Below are 9,627 nucleotides of genomic sequence, written 5' to 3' on the forward strand. Positions count from 1 at the left end.
GATGTAATGGTTGCACCCTAATTAAAGCGTATTATTTTTCCGTAACACCTCTACAAACGCATGTTGGAAGGGTGCTCCACATTGATCCACCCATGAAGCAAAAGCCTTGGACTGACGCGCGCCCTCTAAACTTTCATGCTCTGTACCCTTCCTAAAGGGTGCTGATCTCTGCACCCTTATTAGCACCCAAAAGGGTGTTCGTCTGGGGACAGCTGATTTGCACCCTTAGGGGTGAGAATTTGTTTAGTGTGCAGAAGAGTAGAAATTTGGGCTTGTTGGTACATTTTCAAGGGTAGACTTGGTGGAAGTAGTCCTTCAGTTGCTCTGTTGCCTAAGGAGATCCTATATTTGTCTGATATGCGGTGCTAGCGGTGGTCTGATAGTAGTGCATGATAAGTCAGTATAAAAACCACCCGTCTTTCACGAAATAAATCTTATGTTGGAAGTTAGCGCTTTGTGGTGTTGTCTCTCTGTGTCCCTGTGTTTTTTTGCGCTACCAAGTCTACCCTATATAGCCGCATACAAATAGCGCGTGTGAATACAGATCATTAGCAAAGAAACGCAGAGCGGGACTCACCGGTCATGCGATTCATCCAGGCTTAGTCAAACGGCGCAGGAGTCTTCGTTCCCTTTACAGATGAGAAGACGTCGCAGCACTGTCTTTCTTCATGGCTTACCCGTTGAAACTCTCCAATGTTGACAGGCCGAAATCCTGGTCGTTAGCTTCCAAAACACACTCCTGCTCACCTTCCTATTGAATGAGTTCTTCACACGTGTCCGCCGTACAAGTACTCAAGCAGTGCCTCAAAGAGGCAAATAATACAAAAGACGACGCGTCGGTTGCGCTGCAATGGCGCCGAGGGCTGCGCTTTCTTGTCGGTGAAAAATTGCAACCGACAAAAAAATTTCTTTTTTAAACCATGAATATTTATATTATCTTCACAACAAAGGCACTGCATTTATTTTTATTATTTTTAGATTATTTAAGAATACTAAAGCGCTTTCAGTTACTTTTTCTGGCATGTCGTTTGTAGAAGCTGCGATCCTGTGATCCCCTGAAGTGACCCGGATGCCCTAGCAGACGACGGAGCAGACGACGGTGTTGACAGAATGCAATGGCGTTTGATGCCAGATAAAACCACTAAGTTGCGACAAAAACAGCGAAGAAAATCGCCGTATCTCAAGCTGGCGAATATCGTGTATAAGTTGAACGCAAATAGCACAATGCGATGCATTAATTTGCGCGACACTGGCACGCTCACCGGAGATCATGAAACTTAACAGCTTAATCGGTGACCAGTACAAGCGGAGTGCTTTGATATCAACTGCGTTACGAAACTACGTCGATACTTGCGTGTCACTTTAGCTAATATGCAACAGCGGCTACCACTCGCCGCATCCTGCCCGCGTGTAGTTTAACAAGCAAGAGCCCACTAGCGCATCGAAGCAGCCGTGCTTTCGAGTTCGTATCGTTACGATCAATACGAGCTGTTTTGGCACGTACTAGAATTGAAGTTCTCAGCCTGAGCGTCACGGACGGTGACGATGGCGTCGCGGACGACCTTAACTAAGACTCGCCGCAACGCAGCCGATAACCCAAGCATATGGGCGTTAAAGGTTGTTCACCAGTACTGCAAACGTGGGCATAAAGTATCGCTCAGTCGCAGCACCAGTCGCTCGCTGCTCGATTTTCCAGCCTTCCGAGTGAAGGTCGCAAGCTGTTGAGCCAATCAGTGAGCCAGCCGGAGTGAGCGAGGAGAGCTTTGGGGAACGACGCCGCCGCGGGCGCGCCGGGCAATGAACTACGCGCTACCCCCTGGCTGCCCTAGTCGTCGCTAAGCCTAGCCGGTTTCACATCGATGCAGCAGCTGAATGCACTTCGAAACTGGCTAGCGCTGAGGTGCTGCTCTCGTCATCGTTTTACTGTGAACCTCGTCTCATAGTAAAACACAGATATGCTCGGTTTCCGCGACACCTTCAGGAGCGGAGCCAGCTGAGGCCAGGAGAGCCGCGATTGAGCAGCAGCAATTAAAGGCGCCGTGGGGAGACATTTGTTTGTATTCCTGTTATCGCTTCTACCAACGACTCGAAATTGGCCGACGATACTCCATCCGACGACTTAGTATGGACTTGAACAAACATTACTGTCGCATTTTTCTGACGCTGGCGGCCGGTATTCAGGCTGGCATGCCGCGCCCGTACGTTATCATGTCGCTCAACTGTATGGCCGTGGTACACATCAAAACCCCCAGACATCCTCCTTTTCGCTCAGATTGTCATAGCACACAGTCACACTGGGACCAGAGCAGTTTAGAGGACCGAGCGCGGGTGCACAGGAGCTAGACTGCGTCAAAGCAGGCGAAACTCTTTAAAGCGCGCGGTTGACGAGAATCAAATCGGTTCAAACTCGCCGGCCACCGCATTTCACCTTCGGCTGCATATGCTGTTGTCTATATTTAGCGACATTTTCGTGTCACCGTCATGAGATTTTCAGTGAAGGCAATGAACGACGTCGTAAAGTATTTTTTTTGCTATTTTATGATAAGCACCACGTCACTGCCGCTAAAACAATTCTCTGCCAACACTGCATCAGTGTTGGACTTAAGACCGTTAGCTACGAGTGATTCAAGTCTTTAGATCGGGGTGCTAGATCGGGGTGTTCAGCAAACGTGGAGAAAACAAAATACAAACATCTGAGGGCGTTTCGTTTCGGAAACATTCGTTCTAAGATACAAGCAGCGTCATCTACTTCAAAGATTTTGCACTACTATTGCGATTTACAGCCACCTTCGCTATATCCGGTATGTTTCCTCCTTATATATCAGTTAACGAATTTTATAAACTTGTGCATTACAACAAGACGAATTGTTTGACCGCATCCGGAACCCTCTGCGACAAACTATTAGGCCATATGGCTGTCTGGAAGTCCCCGGAATGCACGGTTCGGGGGCGAAAAGGTCGTCGGTGCGAATCCCACACATACCTTAGGCTCCATCTAAATATTTATTTTATCCTTACGAACATCACAAGTCAAATGACACCACTTCGATCGTTATGCGTCAAACGGGCGGCCCCCAAATTTGATGCAAATGGGGGTCCCCGGGGTTCCACTTCGATAGCCGCTATACTGGCATATGTAAAACGGGTCGAAGGTATCTGTGACAACTGAGGCTCTACGCGCCCGCTGTTGCTACGTAATATAGTGTGGTAACTGTATTGGCCAGTTTGACCTTCCCTGCAGACAGATGTGTCCTTGGCAAACGTAAGTAGTAAGAGCTCACGCTCTTAAAACTGCAACGCGGAAAAATGATATCGGGGTTGCTTTGAACATTTATATAGAGAACTGCGTGCATGTAGACACATGCTGCCTTTGTGTAGCCGGATGGTTATGGCGAGTAATTTTCCCTGATTGACGATTAACGACATTCTTTTCCGCGACGCATAGAAGTGTTCTTGGTTTTTTCTGCGCATGTAGTAGTAGCGGTACATTATGTTAAATGGCTTGAACATGTCACAGAAGCCAAGAGGACACTGACTTTCAGTAGCGTCATTCGACTTGCGCACACCCATTGGTGTGCAGGCGCTGTCGTGGCTGCAGCTACATGCCGCCACCGCAAGCGCGTGCGGATACGCAGGCACCGCTGGCTTCGTCGCTTGTGCATTACAGCTTTTTGGGCTTTCAAAGCCGCATTATACACTTGAGCATGCACTACTTTCGTCACACTGTCATGTGGGAACAGAAGGGAATTAGGTGAGTGCTCGAGCAGTGCCTCTCCTCTAAGCCAATTCTCGTTCGGTGAGAGAGCCAGGTCGCGGGAAGCGAGTTGAAAACTCTATTCGCCAATGTGAATGAGCACTTCATTTCGCTCGGTGCCCGTCACCAAGAGACCAGAGCACCTCGCATCCTCTTCGCGACTCGCCACAGTGAACGCGCTTTGAAGCATCTTTGTTCAATTTGATCCTATCGCTGTCACACGACAGCACGACAGTATTTCTAGAATTCTGCAGTAAAACAATTACCCTCACCAGGAATCTGTTGTATGACACATCCCACGATAGGTATCTATCGCGCGGCACAATCCACGACAGGTATCAATCGCGCGGCATATCCCACGACAAGCTGTTGTGTCGCGCGGCATATCCCACGACAAGCTGTTGTGTCGCGCGGCATATCCCACGACAAGCTGTTGTGTCGCGCGACAGGCCGCATGAGAGGTACTTTTGTCGCGTGAAAAGAGGCGCGCTAGAAGTCTGTCGCGCGACTGAACCCACGACAGGCATCTTTGCTGAGTCACGCAATCTCTGTCGCGTGACACGACTCCCTCTGTCGCACGACAGTACCTGCGACAGAAACCTGTCGCGCGACAAATGCTGCGACAGGGACCTTCTTCGCACGACCAAATGCAGGAGAGATGTCTGTCGTGCGGCAGAACCTACTACAACTTTGTCGCGCGAAAGAACCCACGACACGAAGCTTTTCGCACGACACAAGGCACAACAAGACAGCTTGTCTTGCGACAGATGCGCGACAAGAAATTCTGTGGTGCGTTTTGATCGGGAGTTATTGCGCTTCTGTCTCGCTAAAACCTAATTTACATATAGTGGCAACATTTACCAACAGACTTTCGGCACAGCAACGGGAGCAGCAATCTCGGTCCCAGCGGCGAACAACACGATGGAAGTCATTGAAAACAAAGCCGTAACCACTTTCCAGCCCAGGCCAAAGATAGTCGCCGACCAATTTTTCGGACTAGAAGGGACCCGGAAAATGGTCCGAATAATCGAAAAGTACAAAAAATCCGTGAAGTACAAAAATCACTTCAGTGAGATGAAATTGGCTTAACGATGTAAGATTTTACCTCGCGGCAAATTTATCATGCTGGCGATGATATCCGCCTGTATTTGCGCCAATGTTGTGCTTTCACTGTACACGCTAGACAGCAAGGTCACCACATTTAGTTGGAATACTTCCCAGGCTTCTTTGACAGACCCGGTGGGGCCATGTTGTCCACAACCCGAGTGTGCAGCACACCGCTAATCAAACGCAGGCAAAGATAAGGCACTTTTCGCGCAAAGCGGCGCAGCCGTCAGACAAAATCACAAAATGGCGAAAGGATGTAACTTCGTGAAGACTGAGCGCCACTCGGTCGATGCGTTCAGAGAAACGAAGTGATGAAACGGCGTATGGCAAACGTATGAGACCCGCCACGGTGGCTCAGTGGTTAGGGTGCCTGGCTACTGATCCGGAGTAACCAGGTTGGAACCCGACCACGGTGGCCGCGTTCAAGCACAAAGGCGAACGTGTGCTATGGGAAATCAGTGCATGTTAAAGATCCCCTGGAGGACGAAATTATTCCGGAGCCCTCCATTACGGCACCTCTGTCTTCCTTTCTTCTCTCATTCCCTCCTTTATCCCTTCCCGTCGAGATGTGAGATAGCTCCTGCACAATTTCCTTCCCCCAACAACCAATTTTCAACGTACTGGACAAAATGTAACTGCCCGCGACAACGTCGGCGACAAAACCAAATTGACGACAACGACAATCCGACTGCCACCTCGAAGTGTCAGAGATCGCAGGAACCTCTACTGGCAACAATGAGGTACCGAAAGTATGTCAACCCAATCCAAATGCAGCGTAAATCCATCTCAATCTAAGATGGCGCCATTTGCGCCGGCGAAAAGCCGATAAGATGGCAGATTTTGGCCCGTAGGCGACTGAAATTAGTCCGAAAATAGAACTTTCAGACTTTTGGAGTCCGAAATATCCGTCGTGAAAATGTATGTGCTTCTATGGGGTGACTAACGGTGCCTTATCAAGGTCCGAAATATCCTACAAGTCCGAATTATTGGAGTCCAAATTACCAGTCGGCTACTATATTTCTAAGGAACGTACGTGGACGACTGTTTCTGTGTCCTAGAGCGCAAGCATTTGGCCCTTTTACTGGACCACCTGAACACCATTGAACCCTCAATCAAGTTCACTGCAGAGGAAGAAACCGACAGGTGCCTCCCATTCCTAGACACCACAGTACCCACTCACCTCTGGGGCGTTGCACCCTCACTGTGCCAGGCTCAAGCAGGTAGATGGTGACCTGCGTCCGCCACGAGATGCAAACATGGGAGCCACCCATCCCAGCTGTCCCTGCTCTGCACAGCCACTGGTCAGCAAACTGCTGTCTGCCGTCAACATCACCACATGGTCGCTGCCAGAGGCTATCTGTGGAAACGCAATACAGCATGGACCGCTTATAACGCATACAGTGGTCACTCTGGAAGATACATTTCGGTTCTGTTCACCCAGTCACTCACAAACTGCCTGTCGTTGTCTTCCTGATCCACCATGCCAGACAGGTCTGCAGTCAAGACGCCAATCTCAAGAGCAAAATGAAAAGAATATATTCCGACCAGCGAAGAAACGGTTACCCTCATTCCTTCATCAGGAACACCGAAAGAATGCCAGTAAAACAGCGTGCCTCTGATGAAAGCGAGAACACCGAAAAAACAAGAGAAAAACGAGCTCCTTTCATACACGTAGCGGGAATTAGCGAAGCGCTTGCACAGATTTTCCGCAAGCATGCAGTCAACATCACGCACGTCCCTGATGGCAAGGTGTGAACAGAACTGGTGAACGTGAAGGACAAGCTTCCTCGTGAACGATTTCCAGGCGTTGTGTAAGAAATTGACTACTCCGGTTTGTCATCAATATATATTGGCGAAACAAAGGACTTCACGAGACGTTTGAGAAAGCACCCGGACGATATCCGAAACCAAAAATGAAGCAACAAACGCCATCGCCAAGCATGTGCAAGAAGAAACTAGCCACGAGATTAAGTGAGATCAAGCAAAGATACTGACAACAGAAAGGGACACAACAGCACAGCACACTCTTGAGTCTCTTATCTTACAGACATCCTTTCACACACTAAACAGGAAAGACTGAACTCTACATCCTATCTATGCCAAATTATTAAAAAGGTTCTTGGGTGCTACCAAAGAACAGATCCGTGCTCCGCTTGCTTCGTAGTGAACAAGGGAGCCGTAGTGCTCTCGAAGCGGCTTTTCCTCTTTATTGACTTTGGCTAGTGACAGGTACTCCTTATCAGAGTGGAACATGCGCAGAGGGACCTCGAGGAGGTGCTTCGCATCATCGGCTGTAGCGCTCGAGGGTGCACTGGCCTCATCGCTTGAATAGAGTGTGCAGACTACAGAAAGTTTCCCATATGTGCCCCTCTACGCCTGCGCCTGTTTGTTTCGTTATCTGCCCATAGCGGTTGCACTGGCGTGCCGGAGCACGCAATCCGTTTTCACCCTTAAACAAACCACGAGAGGTGCGTGAAGCTTTTTGCATTTAAATCAAAGAGGTTTTGACTCTGAGCATAAGAACAAAAATAACAAATTATGGAACTGTCACGGGTCCAAATATAGCACATGCAAACAATTGATCGATCAAGACAGGACAGGTCAATTGGAGCCTGTTCATGACACGACAAAAACACCTTGAGCAGGTTCAGGATGCTTACTGATCGTACTTAGCCACTAGAGATGGTGTAAATCGGAGTAAACTATCGAGCAAAGAATGTCGCTTTCTCGTGAATTCCATGACGCTATGTAGATGTATAGTGGAAAGGGGGGACAATAATCTCACAAGATCGAAGGAGAATAAGCTATAAAGCTACCGCTGCCCGCTGACTTAACCTGAATGCACGAGCACGTGGCTTGGACTGACATTAGTGCCACTGAGCTTTGGTCGGTGGGCCCAAGACCATGTTGGGGTGGATGACAAGCGACCACAAACACATCGAGCATGTCCTCCTAATGGGCCTGTCACACTAGGCCAACAGTCGGCCGATTTGGTCTGCCAAAACCATGTCGTCGTGATGTCAGGCTCTATGTCACGCTGCGCCGACTAAAACAGTCGGCCGAGTGTCGGCCTCGGCATCAGGTCTCCCACAAGACGGCAGCTGGCCGATGGTCCGCCAAATACCGTATCACACTACCGAGACAACATGCGAGACCTCCCGCCGATTTGGTCCTTTCTCGTTCTCACTCTTCTTTTGTCGTTTCCTGCTATGCGAAATTCATGGGCCGGAATGCTTCATTTGTAAGTATTTTAAATAAGTGCCACCATAGTAAAAGAAACTCCTTAACAAACGTGATTATGAACATAGATTGAGTGCAGCCCAGTCCTGAGTGGCACTTATTGCTGGGTCAGAAAGGCATGGCTCAAAAAATAAATCCAGTCGCTCACGGGAAACAAGATGGAAAAGATTATATAAAACTAAAAAGAAATAATAAAAATATTCTCAACCATGCGGATTCAAAGTGGGAACCTCTGGAATGGGAAGCTACTGCTATACCCACGACGCCATGGGGAACAGATCTATTCGCAGCCTGCAGAGGTGCTCATAAGAAGCACTCCGCAGTGTGACACTCGCGACAGAAGTAAAGCAGGCGTCCCATGTGCGAAACCTCGGCCGGCGTGCTGCCCCGGTCGCTGCTTGCGAATTACAGCCCCACTGCAAACAGGGACACACGGAGCAGCAAGCATCGCTGCGCTGCTCGACTCAAGCACTGGAGCTGAAAGTGCATGCTTTGCAACCCGCAGCGGTCTGATTACTGCTTGGCTTGGTGTTGTAGTTCGCACCATAAAAGAGAAATTAGCCATATCATCATACAGACCGCCCGCTAACAAGAGCAGCGACAAAGCATGCTTACGCTAGTAGCGAGCTTTCGGCAAGGGCACAGCCTGCGGTCGTGCCAGGCCTCGAACTGCGCTGCTGCCTGGTGCAGCGGACGGCGCTTCGCAAGTAGCCTGCGCTATATGTCTTAATATCGCTATGCTGTTAACAGTATAATCTCACCAAAAAACAAAACTGTGGTCAATTTCCACGACACCTTCGGCTGCAGAGCTATCGTACCGCTGCGGGTGACAAGCGAGCAGGACCGCAACGGCGGGCGCGCGGCAGATTGCATGGCGATTCTAGCGAGAAATTTTGCTCGTATCAAAGTTTTTGCTTTTACCAGCAAATCGGTGTTGATCAACGATCCTCAGAAATGATACATTTGGCACATTTCTCTGCCTCAGCGTTTATTGCTCACGTCAAAAACAATCTAAAGCTGACTTTTCTTATGGCGGCGGGCGGGATCCAGGCTGGCCTGCCGGCGAGCAGGCTTAGTGTACTTCACGTTCGCACCAGAAAAAACAAAACAGCCATGCTATCAGAAAGTCTGTCTACAATATTCGAGCAATGACAGCATGCCTGCGCAACAGTTGCGCTTTCCGCAACGAAGCCGCCTGCGGGGGCACTAGGGCAACGAACTGCACTGCTACCCGACTGCCGTGCTCGTCGCTAAGCCTAGCTGGTTTCGCATCGATGCCGCAGCTCAGGGCACTTTGGAACTAGCCAGCGCCGTAATAAAAAAACTTTTCTAGTCACCCCTTTAATGCCAACCTGTCCCATAATAAAATAAAGTTATGCTCGATTTTCGCGACGCCTTCAGCAGCGGATCTAGCAGACGTCAGGCAAGCCGCACGAAGCAGCAGAGGCAGCAGGCGGATACAGGATGAAATTGGCTTGTATCGTAGTTATCACTTCAACCAGCCCCTTGGCATTGGACAATTATCC

Source organism: Amblyomma americanum, chromosome 1 (assembly GCF_052857255.1).
Source record: "Amblyomma americanum isolate KBUSLIRL-KWMA chromosome 1, ASM5285725v1, whole genome shotgun sequence".
In the NCBI taxonomy this organism is placed as follows: Eukaryota; Metazoa; Arthropoda; class Arachnida; order Ixodida; family Ixodidae; genus Amblyomma; species Amblyomma americanum.